Source organism: Triplophysa rosa, linkage group LG15 (assembly GCF_024868665.1).
Source record: "Triplophysa rosa linkage group LG15, Trosa_1v2, whole genome shotgun sequence".
Taxonomy (NCBI): domain Eukaryota; kingdom Metazoa; phylum Chordata; class Actinopteri; order Cypriniformes; family Nemacheilidae; genus Triplophysa; species Triplophysa rosa.
Window position 1 is genome coordinate 5606204 of NC_079904.1, and position 19408 is coordinate 5625611.

Here is a 19408-nt window from a genome sequence, read left to right on the forward strand (position 1 = left end):
TGAAGAATGTTGTTAACTCTCCCCCAGTGCTGTTCGGTTACCAACTTTCTTCAAAATACCTTCTTTTGTGTTCTCCAGAAGAAAGAAAGTCATAAAGGTTTGAAATGACAAGAGGGTGAGTAAATGATGACAGACTTTTCATTTTTGGGTGAACTATCCCTTTAAGGACACCAGCATACTATAGAGGCTTTTGTTAATATATGATCATATTCAGAAACGGAAAGATGCCCTAGATAGTCAGCATGTCAGTACTTTTCAAAAGGAGTTTTCAAAACATAGATGTATCCGATTAATGGAAAAGCGAGAGGTTATTTGCATGGAGCTCACCTAAATCTTAAACCATACAAGAGGAGCACAGCTGACGTTTATTCAGCCCACTGATGCTCTGACGCTCTGACAGCGAGGCAAGGTGAGGGCCTCACTTATATTTTTAGTCTCTGAATGGAAGCGGCGAGTTGAGTCAGAGAGAGGAGAGGACAGAGAAGAAATGGAAGGAAATGTGGAAAAAAAAGGCACAGGCAGATGGAGAGGCAGCAGCCGTGGGTTGCTGTGACTGAGATTGCACTGCTCTATTTAAAAACCGCAGGACTTTGTGAATGCTGCCGTGGGGCACATGGTATGTGTGTGGGGATGAAGAGAAAGTAGTGTGGAAGTAAGTGGAAAGATGGAGGGAAGCAAATAGAAAAACTAGCCACCAGCATGGAAGCCCTCATTACTGTGAGATACCGATCTGACCACATAATGTATTAGAAGGACACTTAAATATGGACAGAGTTGTGACGCTCGGTGACCATTGAAATGTCTGAATATGCAAGTTCTTTCGCTTAAAGGGACAGTTCATCCAAAAATGAAAAGTCTGTCTTCACGTACTCACCCTCAAGTTGTTTCAAATCTGTATAAATTTCTTTGTTCTGATAAACACAGAGAAATGTATTTGTATGAATGCTTGTCACCAAACAGTTCTTGGACCCCATTGACTACCATAGTAGGAAAAAATACTTTATAAATTTCTTTGTTCTGTTGAACACAAGAAGATATTTTGAAGAATGTAGGAAAGCAAGCAGTTCTGGGGCACTTTTGACTACCATTGTAATCTTTCCTACTATGGTAGTTAGTGGTGGCCAAGAACTGTTTGGTTACAAGCATTCTTCCAAATATCTTTCTCTGTGTCCATCACAACAAAGACATTCATATAGTTTAGGAAAAATTTGGGGTTGAGTAAACAGAATCTTTATTTTTGGGTGAACTGTCCCTTTAAGGGGTGAGAAGAATAGTGAGACTTGGTGATCAAAATTGCATGCTTGACCTGATATTATATCTCATGTAAACAGTTAAAAGAGAAGTGGCTCGCTGTACACTTTTAGTATTGGTTAGTAGTTGTGCAATTTGAAGTTCGCAATTTTATGTAATGCGTTTCTTGGAATCTACCAAATTACTTTCAATTATGTTAAATTGCAACATTAGAACTGACACAAATTGTTATTTTGATACAGAACATAGACGGAACATTAGAAAATAGCTGTAAAATATGGTAACGGCTAGAGCTGATTTCCTCATGTCACATTGAATGCGGTTCACGTTGGCCACCTCTCATGGCCAACACATGGGAGATCGCTCTGTGACAACTTCCACCCGTCCATCGGCGAACAGCCGCACCGAACAAAAGTCATTCAGCAGAGGGAGAAACTAGATATTTCTTTGGTTTCTGTCTGCGTTTATCACCCGTGGAGACGGCCGAGGCTGCCTAGGTTGGAAGTAAAAAGACGTCTTTGGTGAAATGGGGTATCAGTTTTTGGCTTCACAGTTGCATATTAGTGTGGTGGATCCAGTCATTGGTTGCGTCAGTCAGGATGTGGCCTTCAAGAACCAAACCTCACAGGGCATTAGATCTGTACTGGTGGCTCAAAAAAAAGATCCGGTGTGATATGTAATATCTCAATTTGGTAGTGCTGCCAAGCGACTGCCAAGTGCATAAGTATAAACTCAAAAAGCATATAGGAACTCACGCCACCAGTGGACTGCCTGTGGGGATATCCCAGCTAGGCATAAACACACAGAGATCCTCACACACTCTTCCCAGGCTCGAGCATATGCATGGCACGCATGTCTGGCCCACGGAGAGGGAGGAATGTGGAAAACCTCGTAACGCACCTCTGATTTTCCACTCCTGCTGAGTACACATCCCATTATCAGTTTTATACTAGGCTGGAAATTCCTCCGGTGAGGTGGCCCCGGCGCCCAGATGCCCTGGGGGGCAAGGCCGCCGCATTCCTGGCTGGGGGGGCCTCCTTCCGAGACAACTTAGGGTGGCCCTTCATGGCCCATTTAATAGCGATATAAAAAACTGGTACGCTCTTTATCCCCAGTACCCCTCACAATGCAGCGGCATATAAAATGTGCGTTTTGTTGTGTGTGTGTGTGTGTGTGTATGGCGGACTGTGACCTCACGAGCTGCCGGGTCAGACAGTCTTGCGCTCTCCGCCAAAACTAATTAAACGGCGGTTGAGGAATAATTGTTTATGGCACTGGTGAATTGTAAAGGAACTGTTGATAGATTTCTAACGTGTCGTGGAAGAGGATTGGTTGTGTAATACGGGGGGTGAACAGAGGGTTTCTATGCCAGACCTCAGTTTAAATGGTTGTGCCTTCCTGATTGTAGCTGAAATGAGTGGCTTCGGGTTTATGTTTGTCAGAAAACATTTTACGGGAATGATACAGTAGAAAACCACGACAGCTGCAGTCACAAACGTGAACAAAAACAGCACTACGCATGATGTGTGGCAACTCTGGGTTTTACATTCTAGAAATCACATGCTTGTATTATCAGTGTCTGACACATGACTAAACAGTGATCTGATTTTTATTCAGACCCAAAGGTTTTCTTATTCAGAAAAAAGAATGTGCCAGGATTTCAAAGTGAACTAAAACAATGGTATCAGATATTTCGCTTTTCTTTGAAAGTTTTAGCACACTTGGAATGTGCCGTATGACGTGTACGTCTGAGATTCCCGAGCAGATTTGATGTACCTGTAGTCGCATTTCACTACAGTTCCACAACAGAGGTACTGTACATAGAGAGCTGATCTGGGTTTAAAATGAGCTCAACCTTGTTTTGCTTAAGAAGTGCTTCAATCCATTTTGGAAATATTTAGCCTCGCTATTCTATATTTACCCTCAAACTACTTTGGGATTATAGAAGGATGTGTAAATCATGTATAGCTGTGACGTAGCAGCTTTAGCAGTTCTTTTAACATTTTTGGGTATTATCACAGCTTACATATTGTTTGGGTGTTCCTGTTTTTATTCAGCCTATAGGAAGACGTCATGATCAGGTGCTATGATTGCCGTGGCAGCTTTAGCAAGTTCCCGGAACAGTTTTCGTAAATATTAGTGATGACATTACTTGGGTATTCCTTTCTATATTTGTCCCGAAACTAAACGCCTCGATCATGCGCTGCATGACGTGGCCATTTTTGTGGTTTTTAGAAAATATTATAGATTTACAAAAGATTAATGAAACACTGCAAAGGTAGAAGCGAGGTGCTGAAAAGACTTTAACTCAACACCGTTAATGTTGTCGTGCTGTGGCAAGCACCCTGTGGAATTGTGGGAAAACTATAATCAGTCATGCTTTCTGAGGCTGCTGTTCTTCAATGTCTCATCAATGAGACCACTGATCTCCGCTGCCAGCTCTTGGGCTAGAACGCCGGAAAAAATGGCAAGAAAAAGCAGCCGTGGCATATTTGCCTATGTGGTTTCGTTTGTTGATATGTTTATTTCTCGTACCCCTAGTCTGATGCGTCTCCAGGGGTAAATGTAAATATACATGTACAAACAAGCTCTCCTGGGACGCACGCACACCCACGATAGATTTGCACGTACAGGCATACATAAACACTCAAATATTCAAGAGGCCTCATGTGTGCGATCGCGCTCGGGCCAGATGATGAGGACGTGTTTTGCGATGGGGGCCAGCAGTGACCTCAGACGCTTAACAGAGAAGCTAGTGTACCCCTCCACCCCTCTGACACACACACACACACACACACGGCGGAGCACACACACCCCTCCGCCCAGTGAGACAGCGCAGGATGTGTTATGTAAGTCGCACACACACGAGCATCCGAGGGTCCCAACCAAGTTCAGCGGCGGAACCTAGTGAGGAGGTCCGCATTGTCAGAGATACAAAGGAAGATCGTCTTGGGTGTGGCGTAACCGCATCATCTTCTTTTCGTCTTGTTTTGCACTAGGTCAGATTAAATTGTGTTCCCTGCCCGCTTACATTCCCACAGTGCCATAAAGAGCAAGACTTCTGCACAGATCTCTGAGGACAAAGGGCTGAGGCAAGCACTTCACTGTCTGGATAAGATTCTCTGGAACACGGCTTTTCCCCCGAGAGTCAGTTTATGACATCAGCTGAACTTTCCTCCCATCCAGCGTCACTTTCAGTTGCATGTTTGTGCGTGCAGAAAATGGAAAGAAAAGGTTTTGTGTCTGGCACTTAAGATGAATGATCAGGTTGTTTGAGCGTGAGACAAGAAGTACATTGTAATTTTTGTTTTAAGGCATAATTTCACGTAAACTAGCTGTTGAAATTGCCACAGTCGTTTGGATTAGAAACCGTTGATTTGGGTCTGGGCATGGATGTTGTTTTCGTGGCGATGCGATGATAGACAAAACTGTCCTTTGCTTTTGAGTGACACCGAGTGCACAAGTCGTTGTAAAAACAAAGTAAATTTAAAGCGTTTTATATAGTAATATTTATATAGTATAAATAGTATATAGCGGTTTTAATATGGCAGTCATTCTAGATGATCTATATAAATTCTGTGTCTCACATCTGTTGAAGATCATGTCAGAAGTTCACGTGAGCACCTGCAGACACAGGCCGTTTTGTGCCGCTCTATCAGCAGACCTGTAAGCCAAACGTGACTTCATGCTTCAACCCGATCTGTTTTTACTGTTCGTAGTCCCCTGGTATTACACGAGACTCGGTGGCTGCAAAACGAACATGGTACGGAACAAGCTAAACAGAACACGTGGGCACACGGAACGGCACGGCCACTTGTCAGTGGAACTGGAAAAACAATTATCTTCATTTCTTATTGAGTCGTTCGGTCCCAGCGCTGCGGGGAGAAATTACGAATGAGAGGTTTAGTCCTTTCTGCGTCGCCGTTGTGATGTAGTTGTGTCTCTTGGAAAAGAAAAGTCATGGTCAGGTTACACTATAGACCTGTTTTTGGAAATAAACGTGCCCGTGGAGAGGACTCGCGTGCTCAGTGGAAAAGGCAGATCTTCCCCTTTCCTTTTGCTAGGACAAGAAGCTTGGAAAAAACTAATATTTCATGGAGACTTTGTCGCAACAGGGGAAAAACTACAATGCCATCAGAAAGTGCTTTGAGCTTGTTTGTGCACAAAAATGTGCATTTGCGTGCTAGTGCCCAGCTTTTCCATGGGTAACATTTGGTCAGGCTTATTTCTCCATTTCTTTTTCCTCCAGTGGAACCTAGAGTTTCCAAGCCTGGAACTATTATTCAGTGTTTGTTCTGAGCTCAAGTGTGTGTGGCAGACCCCTGTTTCACTGACGGAAAGCTAGGGCCAGCCCCTCTAGTCAGAGCAAACATAAAAAAGAACAATTCTTCCTCATTCTTAACCTCACTTCCTTTGTCTCCTTGCTAAAAGAGAGCTATAGAGATTTGCTCTTGCATGTGGGCGGATGTGTACGTGTGCTTGCGAGCGAGCGAGTCGTCTGCAGTGTTGTGGTGTTGTAGCCTGCAGTGTTGTGGGAGTTGAGTTCACACTTTTGCGATACCACTTCCTGCGACGTCATCGACGCGGTTCCTGCCTTACGGTCGTAATCGCACGGCGGTTTGTGCCATTCAGGTGCAGGCTGGGATGGCACCCTCTGTTTAGAAAAACTGCCTGTGACTGTTTAACTATGAGCCTTTACGTTTGTGCTTTAATGTTGTTTCTGCAATATCTCCACCTTCTCTCTCAGCTCCTCAGAGGTCCGAAGCCACTTGAAAAATGCCAAAATAATCTGTCCTCGCCAAATTCACGCTTGGGGCTCTTTCAGGGAAAGAGACAGATTTAGATAAGGAGTCTGAATTACTTTATTGTTGCCCGACACACCTAAGATTCCGCTCTGTTAAAAGGTGTTGAGCAATAATTATTTTAGACACCAGTTGAATGCCAAAAAAGATTTATATACTGAATATACTTTATTTTATATTTATACAAATTTTAATTTTTATGACTTTAATTTTTTACAGTATATTGACATTTTTGTATAATTTGATTTTTAAACAGATATAATAAATGTAATATAATTGTAATGTTTACCTCAAATATTAATTATTAATAGGTAAATAAAAATAATAAAAAAACAATAATAATAATAAAATATATACATATATAATATTTATGTTTAACCACCATACAGGGTTATCATAGTTCTGTTATTATATTCTGTCTTCAGTTTTATTGTTGTTTAAGTAATATTTTTAATTGGCTTTTCTTTTTATATTTTTGTTATATTTTATATGTCGCTTTATATTACTTTTAGTGACAACTTGTTTATTCATGTATTACTTATTTATTGCTTAGGCAACATTTCTAATTTTCATTTAGTTTAAGTTAAATAATATTTAGGCCAATATTTGATTTCATTTCAATAAACAGGAATGGTTTAATATTTGTAGTAAACTATGATAACCTTGCCACCATAGCATGTCATCTGTACACTGTTCAGCCATTACCCAGTCAGAAACGGCATGATGGGTAAAAGGCGCTAAGCCGTGAGCGAAGAACATCCATGTACAGGAAATGGAAATGCTGTTATTTTACTGAAGATGCCATAATTATGATGCCACAGTGACTTCCTCTCTTTCCTCACACAGCTGTGAAACCCCACTCTCTGCACTTGAGCCAGACACCAAAATGCTTTGTCTCTGTCTGTGTCAGATTCCTGGAAGTAAAGACTCGCATTATACAAACAGGGTCAATTTGTGAAGGAGGTCTTACTCTGATAAAGAGCTTGGCATTTAGAATTGCTTCCATTTGGAATTGTTGTCTCGTCGGCGTGATGCTCTGACATTGTCCCTCATCTGTCCGCTTAGCAGCAGGAGGCGGACGAGGCCATTCCTGGGAAATAATTTTCCGGGAAAGTTGGCACCTGGACAGTATGTTGGGGTGTGACTTTGTCCCCCCCACACAATAACGGGACCAAAGGCTTCTTTACAAGCTCTTCCCACGGGCAGCATAAAAAGAGGGTCCTGTTTTGGAAATACAAATGTGTCCTTAAGACTCAAGTGTCTCAAAATGCCCTCCCTCGCTTTCTCTCCTTCCGGTTGGATTATGTGGCCTTGACTGTCGGGATTGTCTGTAGTGGCCCACTTTGGCGCTTTAGCCTAGCTGCACTTCAGTATTAATGCATCGGGTTGGCTTATGGAGAGGCTGTTATTATCTTCCGTGCATGTCTGTCTCCGGCAGGGTGACAGTTAAAGGGACAGGCGCCACCGGCTTGTATTGTGGGACGGCCACCCGAGCCTAAAGAAACACTCATGGGTGACTGATTGATATTCTTGGACCCCAAGATTTTCCCTTGTGGCCTGTATTCCCTCGTAATTATAGGAATGGTTGGAGGGCAGGGCACTTGCTCTCCAATAACAATATTATTCTATTGGGTCTTAAGGGAGAGCGGCAAAATGTCAAACTTTCTCATCCCCATTAGTGCCTTGGTGATGCACTCTGATCATTGGTGAAAAGTTCTTGTATTGTATGAAATGTCACTGCACAATGTTATTGTCACTAGATACGTATATGCTTGAGTCACATTCTTTAAAATGCTATTTAAACATGCCTACTCTCTCTCTCTCTCTCACGTTTATAACTTTGTCTTTTAATAGTTCTTTTAAAAGTGTAGTTCTTTTCTTGGAAGTGTCTCTTCCTAGACGTCTACGAGTGTGATCACGTGCGATGGCTGTGAGAATAACTGTCTTCGAGTCTGAACTCTATGACCTTTGACCTAGACTAAAGCATATATTTGAGCAAATTATGAGCCACTTCACTTTGGAGTGAAACTACTTCTCGACGGGCTGCATGTGATTCGGATTTTGTCCATATTTAGACAAATGGATCGCTCTTGTCACTTGTTCTTTTTGTAGATACGTTCTGAGGTTGACACAAAGTTTAAACTTGTCAGGGCAGATGATGGGTCTTCTAGAATTACTGAAAGCTTGTGCAGGTAGATGGAGTATTAGAGTTTTGATCCCCAGCGGAACACATAACTAATTAATTATATTGTACGTTTTTTGTTGACAAGGTCATCATTGTGTACTGCTTATTGTGTTGTTTCCAGATGCATTCATTGACTGCCAGTTCCTACAGATGTGTACACGTTTTACTTGTGAGTTTTACTTTTTAGTATTGCAGGTTTCAGGATATTTCATCATAAATCAGAGTTAGTGATGGGGAGATGGAAGAAGTAGAACTGTGTTGTGAGACTACCACACAGGAAGTGCTGTTTACCACCTGAGGAGAAGCCAGCGGGTTCTTGTTTAGACCTGTAGTGAGAAACCGGCTGATTTCATCAACATCCTCCATCAAACACCGATTCAGGAAAACACTCTTCCTGTTTGTCATCATACTCGACACTATCCAGGAAAAATGGCTTGCATCGAGTCCCACTCTCAGGATAGTTTGAAAACGGGTCCAACAGACCCGAGCACCATACAAGGGTGTTTAAAAAGCAACAAAAGGTTGAACCTCAAAAGGCAGGTTCATAACATTTTTTGATGCTAAAGTGTAATTTTTAGTCACCACATTATTCCCATAGTTCTATTTATGTGTACTGTATATCTATAAGTATTATTATTCTAAAATGTGGAAAAAAGTAACAAAAACGAGTAAGTGATCCTATATTTGACTAGTAGGGTATGTATGTTATTTAGTTTTTTATGTTGACATTGCTAATAGCTGTTGCTGCTTAGAGTGTTGTGATGTTTATATATGGTGTGCTGCTATAAAAGGAGCTCATGTCCCTTCCAGGGTAATAGCACTGCGTTCTGCCGCCGAGTCCAACAATTACAGCCGTAAAACCCTCATTTCATCCCAAAGTGTGTTGCAGTGCAGTGTCAACGTCCCACCAGACTGCCTGGGTACTTTTAACAACTGCCCTGCATATGAAAAGGCACGTTAAGAGAGAAAATGAGTGGAAACTGGACAGACGGGGCCTGGATGTATTTTACGGACTGACTCAGACACCAGCTCAGCGCCAGCTTCTCGACTTGTATAACAGCGCAGGGATTGGAAGCAAGCGAGCTTGACTCACAGTGTTATCATGAAGAATCTGCTCTTGTTTTTCTTTAGAAGAGAAGGGAGAGAGAAGAACAGAAGGACAAGTGGGTGGACTCGCCTTGCACAGCAAAAGACAGCTGAACCCCATGACCTCACCGCGGTCTACAAGGAGCGTTATCTTCGGCCCTCGGCCAGCGTGGGGTGTTCTACAAACGGGCTCCTCGTCCCATTCTCCCGGGCAGCACCGCGTTACTATCGCACCCGATCCCATGCGCTCGGCTTGTGTGATGTGTCGCGCTTCCCTGTTTAAAATCTCAGGGGAGGAATCTCTTGGCAAGCGATGAGCCGATGTTGGCGTGGTTCCTGCACCACAGCGAAGTGGAAAGGGGTGAGAGGGACGCTTACCAGTCCACTCATCCCCGAATGACGTAAATGTCACTTCCCCCTTTCAATCTGGGTTTTGGAGTCAGATACACAGTGAAGGGACGGGTTTGAGAAGATGACACTGATCAGTTTGCTCTGGGGGTGACTGTCGTCGCTTACGCACAACGCTCGTGGCACTCTGTGATTAATGCCCATTAAACGCCGTGTGACTCCAATTTGTTGCAGCCCAAATCCTGTTTCCCAAAGCGCTGATTACAGACTGAAATGCCAGCTCTTCTACACCTGCTGGATGGATGCTCATTGTGCCCTGTTCTTGGTCATGTGGTCCCGCTGACACTTTGGATAGACAAGTTACAGGAGACAGTCCTGCTTGTGAAACTTTGCCTAATTCTGTGATCAGGGTTTCATAGCTCATCTAAATCACAATAAATCACAAAGCTTAAATATTTTCTTTCCAGCAGTTTTGTTTTACTGGAAGACCTCTAGAGGTATTTGCCGTGCGATGGTTCAAATTAGTCGTGAGCAATGAATCAGTTTTTCGCCTTTTAAGACCGGTCAGCTCGTAAATCGCCGAATACCTAACATCATTTTTTAACAAAGGTGTCTGGCTGGTTCCTTTTGATACGTTTCTTTTATCATCTCCCGGAGTTCTTGCAGTGCTTTAAAATATTTCTTAAAGGGATAATTCACCCAAAAATGAGGTCATCATTTACTCACCCCCTTGTCATTTCAAACCTGTATGAAGAAAATATATTTTTGAACAACGGCTGCACCCATTCACTTCTACTGTATGTACACAAAACCAATGCAAGTCGATGGGTACCGCTGTTGTTCGGTTACCAACATTCTTCAAAATCTTCTTTAAGTTCTGCATAAAAAAGAAAGTTATACAGGTTTGAAATGACAAGAGGGTGATTAAATGATGACAGAAATGGTCATTTTTGGGTGCCAGTGTAGAAGGCTGAAATTGATATTGAACTCACCAATCATATGGCATTACACGTTTATGTTTTTCAGAGGCGATTGGGTGACCACTGATCAGGTGTAAACCCAGTTTGAGTCCGCTGGAAAGATCACATTCAATAAAAGCACGGGAGACCAATTTTCTTGCTTTGAAGTCAGATCTTGACTTTGGAGACATTTGATCAGAAGTCAGCCAATGCCGTCAGGAAATTCACTTAGTCCAATTTCCCGGTTCTTGTGCGGGGTAACGTGACACCGGACCCCGGATGTCAGGGGAACACTTACCGCCCAACAATAAACCGTGTGACTCTCATGTCATGACCGCAAATATGCGCCGAATTCCTTACCGATGCACTCATCTGTCAGCGCTGCTCTTTCTATTAAACCGCCCTGTCATGAAGAGACATGGAGGAGTCGTGGAAGGAGGAAAAATCGACAGGGGATTTGATGGGGGATTGTGTGCAGCTGGGGCCGGTGGAGAACAACATAGCCGACTGATTTGTTTGTTTGCGCTGGGAGACATGTGACAGTTTAACAGTCTTTCTCTTTTTTCCCCATCGTCTTTTTTTAGGACGGAGCTAAAGTAGGGAGCTGTCACCTTTGTTGCTTGTGTCATTTGTCAAACGTACTTTCCAGTTTCCTTCCATAAATTTTTAAGTCGTCCCATTAAATATAAGGTAATTGCATTGTCTCTATATGGCGCCTGGAGCTACAAGACTTATTAAAGAGACACAAAAGCCAGTGAGCGTTAAGAGTATTTATTAAAAAGAATGGTATTAATTATTTAAGAGAAGAAGAGTGCTAGATGAGGAACATTTGCTCGGCGGGGACTACGAACCGGCGTGCAATTTTAATGCCTTCACGTTGTGTATATGTGAACGTAAAGCTGTCAATACAGCTCCCGTTGATGAGAGTCCGCGTTTGGCCGATCTATTCTCGGAAGTTCCTCCTCACCCTGTTATTAGTCCCCAGCTGGGCTTCATTAAACCGGCTTCCTCAACTAGAAAGAGGTTCGTTTTGGATAGGAATTGTGTCACGATTTGTCAGACGTGCAAGAGACTGCAAAATAAGGGAAAGAGAGGTATAAAAGAGAGTAACCGAAAGAGGAAATGAGAGCGAATATGACTACGTGCTTGCGATGGAGGTGTCGGGCAGTGGCAGGTGCACCTAACAGAGTGCTCATTGGTTCCCATGGTTGCAGGGCCGGTACGATGAGTGGCGAGTCAGAATGATGACGGCCCGGCTCGCCTCGGGGCTCTTCCTCCTCAGTGATACATTTAGCTTCTTAATGCCACCTCAAATGATCTTGCTAACTTTCCTGTATTACTCTGCATGAATTTTTTAGCCCCCTGAATAATGTTGTGGAAGTGAGGCAACAGGAAGGTTCATCGCCTTGACAAATTTCATTTGGAGGATGTGGTCTGACCGCATGCAACAGTGGAGCCAGGTCAACGTAAATAAGACTTAATGCATTGAGCTCGACTTTGTCAAGCCGGATGTGCTCTGGCATCAGGGCCAATAAACAATCAGCATTGTTTTTGAATGTGTTTTACTTCTACATCTTTGCATATAACACACTTGCTAGCCTAAAATGGAACTAGATATTAATGTTTAAGAATTTTGATGTTATGTTAGATCCAGTTGAACAGTTAGCACCTATTTGATTTTTATGAGGAGTTTGTCTTCTCTCAGAAAAGTGAATGGAAACGGATTAAGGTAGAAACGGCTCCATAATGACATGTTCCCTGTGTCAATTCTGTAATCCTATTCACTTCGAGACAAAGAGGCAGAAAATGGTGCGAGGATGTTGAGGAGGAGAACCGGGTGGGGCGTAGAAATGCATTTATGGCGTGACATTATATCGCACGTTCTCCACCGAAATCATTTTTTCTGAAATAACCCAGACCATTGAAATAGAAATGATGCATTCACTTGGCATTCTTTACGTTTTAATTCACACGCCGCGGAATGGCACGGTGCACAGTTTATGAGCGCTTCGGATAAAAATGTGCCACATGTCTTCAAGTACTTTCAAATTACAATTTACAGGAGGGAAAAATGGAGACATATAATTAGAGTTTATTTATACCCAGTGCATCTCCAATTCGTCACCTGTTCGGTTTAATGTTGGGATTTTATTTTGGATTAAGATGTACTAAGGATTAAGCACTCATCGTTGCTCAAAGCACAGAGGCTTTTTTGTGCACACGCAACAATAAACTCACCATCAACAAGTCAGAGTCACTTTTCAGGAAACTGACACTCCTTGGTGGACAATTAAAAAGCTTGTTCATCCATTGGAATGCATCTGTTTCTTCTCATTTAGTGTTACTGTTATACTCAGGGACCTGATATGGGTTTACAAGTCATTAAAACCAATACTTCACTCTAATCTCTAATATTGAAGACATGTATCTTTTTAATCCACATCTTTCATTATAAACACGTTTTAACGTTCCCAATCATAGCATCATTGTGAAAAGTAATATTTGAATGTCTGCCGTTTTGATTTGTAACCCACCCATGTTTTGGAACGCAGTGTGATATACGTAGGCCCCGGTGACAGATATTTTTGCGGGTGAGAGGGAGTGCTGCCTGTGTTTACCCTGGGTTAGCTCCACTGCCGATTGTGATGCAACCTTACAGAAATGTCTTGTTTTTCTGGGTTGGCTGTGCTTGTCTTAGTGCAGCAGAGCAGCATAATGGTGTTTGTAATATCTCCAGACCTGGGGCACATTTTAGATTGCGAGGCTGCGGAGCACAGCTTGGCTGCGTTCACTCGGAGGAAAGGGGAAAGAGGAGACGAAAAAACAGTGAAGCATGCTGGGCTTTTGGGGAGCAGGCCTCGCTAGAGCTACAAAGACTTGCAAGTGCTTTAACTAAGAATGCGAGGTTCATTATCGATGTTACCTTACACTTGTGGACTTCTTTATTATCTTTATTATGCCAATTAATTGTTAAGGGTGGTATCATGTTTTCAAGGTTTTTTTAAAAGTAAGTTTAACGTAGTAAAACATAGAGTACATAAAATAGTACATATAATCAAACAGTATATTTGATCAAAACCAGTATATTAGGAATGCATTAAAACTTCACATTCACCAAAAAAAATGAAAATTCTGCCGTCATTTGTACACCCTCTTGTCATTTCAATCTATTATGGCTTTCTTTCTTCTGCAGAACACACAAGAAGATACTTTGAAGAAAGTTGGTAACCGAACAGTGCCGGCACCCATTCACTTCTATTGTATGGACACAAAACCAATGCAAGTGAATGGTTGCCGGTTAACATTCATCAAAATATCATCTTTTGTGTTCTGTGGAAGAAACATTGTCATACAGGTTTGAAATGACGAGAGACGTTTTTGGGTGAACTATCACTTTAAATGAATATGTTGCGAGTCACATTTGCCACAAAGTTATTGGCCCTGTGATATGATTAAGAAAGATAATAAATTGCTTGCAGTGTTCCATTTAGTCATTGTCATTTTCCAGACCTGGTATCTTATCTTTAGGAGAGGTCTTTTTATAGCAACACTACAGCAAGTTTCTTTCCTCCGTTGTGTTCTGCTGGCTGATGTTCAGTCTTGGCCAAGCACAAACAGAGGAGCCCTGTGGTCATTGTCTGGATTCCTTTCTATTTGAATGTCTTCGGGGCCTTTTTGTGCCATTTTAGTAGCTGCGATTTGTTTTTGAAGGCACACAATTTTCCATGAATGATAAGGAAACCTGATTCTGTCAGATTAGCAACCAAGGTAATTATGGCCGGTGTTCTCCTATGGTCGATAAGATTTTTGTAATTTGTCAGATAATGTCACGTTGCCTGGATGGAAGGTAGATCAGTATTATGTTAAATAAATAGCAGAAGCACAACGAACACTTAGAGAGGGACACTATATAATTTCACAATTTTCTGTTGTGTTATTTGATCGAATTGGATCTTTATTGCTATTTTACAATGCTTTTTGTATGTTATGCTATAGACGGTGCAGCGGTTTGTGCATTAATACATCAGAGAATTCCTATTAATAGTGCAGGATTGCTCCAAAGGGAGCATGCTTATTGTTCTAGCAGATGCTCAGCTGCAGTTTATTTATATAAAGATTTGATAGTCCTCACATTAAATATTATCATTAAACTTCCATTCCTTCTCGCTTTACAGCGGTCTGCATAATCTCTGCACCCTGGCCAGGATATTCTTTCTGTCACCACACTGCCCAGCCGTTGCCCGCCTAACCCGTCTGCCCGTAGAGGTACCAGCGTGAAGAAAAACCCTGAGATCACAAACCTGCCTGGGCGGCATTCTCTCGCAGTGAACCTTCCGGTGAGTTTACAATGTCACACCACACATGTGTAAAAATGGTAGGATGTGCAAACGTCTGGGAGGCCATGAAGGACCCAGGTGTTTAGTATGGAAAAAAGGGAAGAGGGAGAGGCAGACACATGTTCCGCGGGGCTGTGCATCATCTGGGGGAGCTGTGTGCTGAGGTTTGCACCCCTCACAGATGCAGGAGGGAGATAATATAAGATTTACCACAGCTGATAAAAGTCACGTGAGCATTTACAAGGCCCTTACATGCATATTGGAATCATATAGATCAGTAATTCTCAATTAGAGAAACACCCGAGGCGGTGAAAAGATTTTAATGGTGCTTTTTATACCTAAAACAGAAGTTACGGCTTAAAACTATTAAGATTGTAAACAATTTTTAACAAGTTAATTTTTTCATAATTTTTTATTGTTCTTTTACGTAGAAAAAAAGCACTTGTGTAGATTTAGGCTATACAACAGAGTACAAATGGATGTCACGAATGCTGAAGCTTCAAAGACTGAGCCAAAAACCCTGACAGGGCTTATTTTCCCTGGTGCTCAGAGTGACAACCAGACGCCCATCTAAATCCTGTCCACCAGTGCTTAAGCTTTTAACCTTGGTCAGTGACTAGAGTCATTTATTTGGTCTACTCCATGAGGCCAGGGCACACCGGTGGCAGATGTTTCAACCCTTCCACTCAGGATCACAGCTTCCAGATGGTCTGCTTCTTGTTTTGTACCTTCTCTTTATAGAATTTTGGCAATGGAAATACTTGGAACTTGTGAGCTATAATGTTCCACTCGGTTTGGCCAGTCCAGTGCACCCTCTTGTTAGCACCCAGTAGGTTTTTACAAAGCGCAGCGGAGGACTGTTGTTCCTTTTAATTCCTTGGAGACCTGCAGGACTGCAAATTTTCTATGTCAGATCAGTTTTTATTTATTTAAATTGCTTTTATACAATGCACCTTTAATGTAGCTTTACAGAAAAGTACTATGCTTTAAATTCAATATAGCATCATAGAGCGGTTCTGTTTAGGGCTTCATTAAAAATGTTGTATTCTTTATATTTGAAGTCCATTATAGATATTAGATCCTTGAAGTCATGGATACCGCAATGGTTGAAAACTGCAGTCATTGTTTGGCGACATGTTGTAGATAAGAGACATCTAAGATCATCATCATTAGGATCCAAGCAAAAACTTTAAGAGGCAGTCGTTCCCTTTGGGCTCTTGGATTTTAAAAGTTAACCATCTGTAGATTTTATGTGTGTATATATGGTAGCGCATGCCTTACGAGTGCTTGCATAGCTTAACCTAATGTTGTAAGCGGGAAACCAGTAAGAAAGACAATTAATCAGTGTCTCCACAGCTGCTTCCTGACATTTCTGCAAAATGTTGTGGAAAATTTAATGAAGGCTAGCTTGTAATGGTTTCAGGCTTACCCAGTGGAAAATATGACAGTCTTTCCATAGACAATTAAGACCAACATGAAGCCTTGTTTTTGACTTTTTTTAATCCCTGTCTTTCCTTCCATAGGCCAGTGTTCTGTTTTAAACCAAGCGTAAACGGAAACATGTACATTAAAACAGATACAGCTGTGGAGTCTGAGCAACCCCTAGGATTGTTGGCGCTTGGCTAAGTGATCTTAACTGTGGCACCTACAGGAAGATTTAGCATCGAATCACGTTTTCTCCCACAGTCCACAGGGCGGGCGGGTTTTTTAAACGCCTCCTCCAGGAAAATGTCATAAATCCGTCTAATGACCTATATGCGGTGCTGATGAGCTTCCCCGTTACTTCCATGATGTTTTCCAGCATTGCACCAGTCCACAAATATGCGGCTCTTGTTTTGGGAGTGGGAATGTTTTCATCTGTGCCGTTTTCAATTATCGAGCCATCCTGTAATTACACTGCACTATGTTGGACCGTGGAGTGCCTCAGAGTCCCGGGCCAGGCCAGGGTACATTTCGCCTTTCCGAACCGTTGTTTTTTCTCTAGTGGCCAGAGTGGCCACTTATTTGATTGGTAACTGTATCTCGTGTGGGGGATTGTGTCTGAGCTTTTAGAGTGCCAGTTAAATTAGGCATGACCTCATGCTGAAAGGGATTTATTCTCTTTTAAATAGCTGTTGTGTTTGCTTTCAGCAGGCCCTGTCTTTCGACCCGAGACCCACAGGGCTCTGACCGTGGGACTGTCCCCACGCAGGCCTCTTTATTCACAGAGAGGAAGATGAGAGAAAGTTTTGCCCTGCTTGGATGTGATAGGCTGGATGGTACTGTAGCTTTGTCATTGTTGTAAATAGATATCATAATAACATGCCACTTTCTTAACTGCTTCATTAGGATAAATCACAACATTACAAACAGCGGCGGCTAATGTTTTATTTAATGCCCAATGTCAAGCCCCAGTCAAATTTCAGCAATTTGTCGAACGAGCACACGTCTGGACGGATGATGTTATTTCAATAATCACCATTGATATGATTATAATGACAAGCTAATGGCTAATGTGTCCCTTCCTTCGCCCTGTCTCCAAACTAATCAGAGCGAGCGAGCGATCTCTCCCTCTTCTTTATGCAGCGATATTGTCCCTATGAAAGAATCGCCCATCATTTCCATGAATGCGAGTGTGTTGATGCTTGATTTTTCCGGTACATTCAGTCTCTCGTTCTCGCCTAGTCGCTGGCATCACAGCTGCCGGATAATTACGCATTCGACCAAATGTCTTGAAGGGTTGTATGCACCTCGTTTCCGGCAGCGAGCGAATCTCGGCAGCGTTGCCATCCCTCTCGGCCCACACAGCTAGAGAGTTGGATGGGCTGGGTTGTGTAACTGAAGCCCCTTTCATAACGCAATTCACGAACACCGTAACCCTGCATGTTATTCATGCCTTCTCCGCCCACACAGGAACAGTCACCCACTCTCCTCACCCTGTCTCGAGATGGCTGTAGATGCTTCCCACGCATGCTTTCTCTCTCCGGCACACACATAAATGCCGTACAAAGCGTTAAAAATACTTCCCCTCTGCTTTAATGGCTTCCTCTCTCCTCCGTGTTGCTTTGAAAGACCGGTTGATTTGTCTGAACCGCCTTTTCATGTGCTGCTTTTTCTATCGAAAGCTCACTTTGTAACTATTGTCGAAGACAGAGTTATGAAAGCCCAGTGACCTTGCGATTCTGATATTGTAGATGTGTAGAACACCCTTCTGCTGACCATCTGGATGGGCTGTTAATAGGTCCATGTCTACGCGCTGGCCTCTCACTGAGCGGTTCAGCTTAGGGGTCTTAATGAGGAGTCGGTATGACTTTCCAGGGGGCTGACTCGCACACATTTTGGGTGAGACATCCTCCCGTCCTGCTAACACAGACCAAAATTGTAGCACAAAAGTTGCTGGATGAGCAAAAGGGGAATCGCTGCGGGGACAAAAGTTTTGGGTGAGTGAAGGAAAGGTAATGTGAGGATAGAATTAGTGGGCCAAAATTCTGGACCGTCTTAGTTTTTCCCTTTTTTAGAGCGAGTGGACGGTGCATTTTTTCAGGAGGTTACAGCTATTGAGATCATTCCCAAAGACAGTTGAATTGCTCTGGAAAGACATGTGCCAGTTGCTTTAAAACTCAAGCCTTTATTGTGGTGTCCTTACCTTGGTCTATTTTCAGATCGTTTCTCATCTGCTTTGTGCCAGATGATAAAGCCAGTTGGACTAGTAAAAGTTGCCTCCATCACTAATGAGTTTGGATAGTTGGAACGCGAGCCATGGAAAATCAACTCAGCAACCTCTTCTCCTCTGCAAGAGTAGTATTTATGTGCACTTGAAATTCCCTGATGGCAGCGAAGCCCCTCTTGAGACAAACAAGTGAGGTATAAGCAAAACGACAATACGAATGAGGTAGATGAGACATAACATGGTTTAGGAACTGTCCACGATTGTTTTAGACCCAGAAATTTGTCGCTATAACCTCTATAACCATCATTTACATTTACATTACATTTAGTCATGTAGCAGACGCTTTTATCCAAAGCGACTTACAAATGAGGTAAACAATGGAAACAATTGGAACAACATAAGGACAACAAAAAGCATAAGCGCAGTAAAACTGGTCTCATATAGTCTACCACAGTATACAAAGTTTTATTTTATTTTTTTAAGGATAGAAAGAGTAGAAAAGAGATAGAAGTCAGAACTAATCGGTCAGGTGCTGACGGAAGAGATGTGTTTTCAGCCGATTCTTAAAGATGGCTACAGAATCTGCGGATCTTGTAGCAGATTATTCCACGAATGTGGAACAGATCCAAAGAAGGTACGTGAGAGTGATTTTTTCCCTTTTTGGGATGGCACTACAAGATGTCGTTCATATGCAGAGCGTAGGGATCTGGCAGGTACAAAAGTCTGTATTAGCGAGTGAAGATATGGTGGTGCCGAACCAGTGGTGGTCTTGTAGGCCAAGAGGAGAGCCT

General features: G+C 42.5%; 1 protein-coding gene across 5 annotated transcripts in view; it reads left to right on the forward strand.

Moving 5' to 3' along the window:
- hivep2a (HIVEP zinc finger 2a) overlaps nt 1–19408 on the forward strand; it is a 65439-nt gene that overhangs the window by 30894 nt on the left and 15137 nt on the right. For all 5 annotated transcript variants that reach the window (XM_057352348.1, XM_057352349.1, XM_057352347.1 and 2 more), the window contains one exon: nt 14807–14968. The gene's annotated coding sequence lies outside the window, so the exon portion shown is untranslated. The remainder of the gene's footprint in view (nt 1–14806; nt 14969–19408) is intronic.